Consider the following 271-nt stretch of genomic DNA (forward strand, 5'->3'; position numbering starts at 1 on the left):
CAGCTTCAAAATCTAAATTATATGTGCGTCGTTTATTCATTACGCTATACAGACATGTCTAAATAAAACCTTGAGTTAAAGTAATAACATATTTATGAATGTGTTCACTTTAATTTAATGATTAAATCATTAATCTTACATATTTACTTCTAATTGAATTGATTTGTGTTTAATTGTTTCTTGTCATAGAAGAAAATGGTCAACTTTCTAGTTACATTTGAATGCATCACGAAGGAGGCGTGGCGCTGTGCTGTGATTGGCCTCAGTACAG

This window comes from Kryptolebias marmoratus, linkage group LG10 (genome assembly GCF_001649575.2).
Source record: "Kryptolebias marmoratus isolate JLee-2015 linkage group LG10, ASM164957v2, whole genome shotgun sequence".
In the NCBI taxonomy this organism is placed as follows: Eukaryota; Metazoa; Chordata; class Actinopteri; order Cyprinodontiformes; family Rivulidae; genus Kryptolebias; species Kryptolebias marmoratus.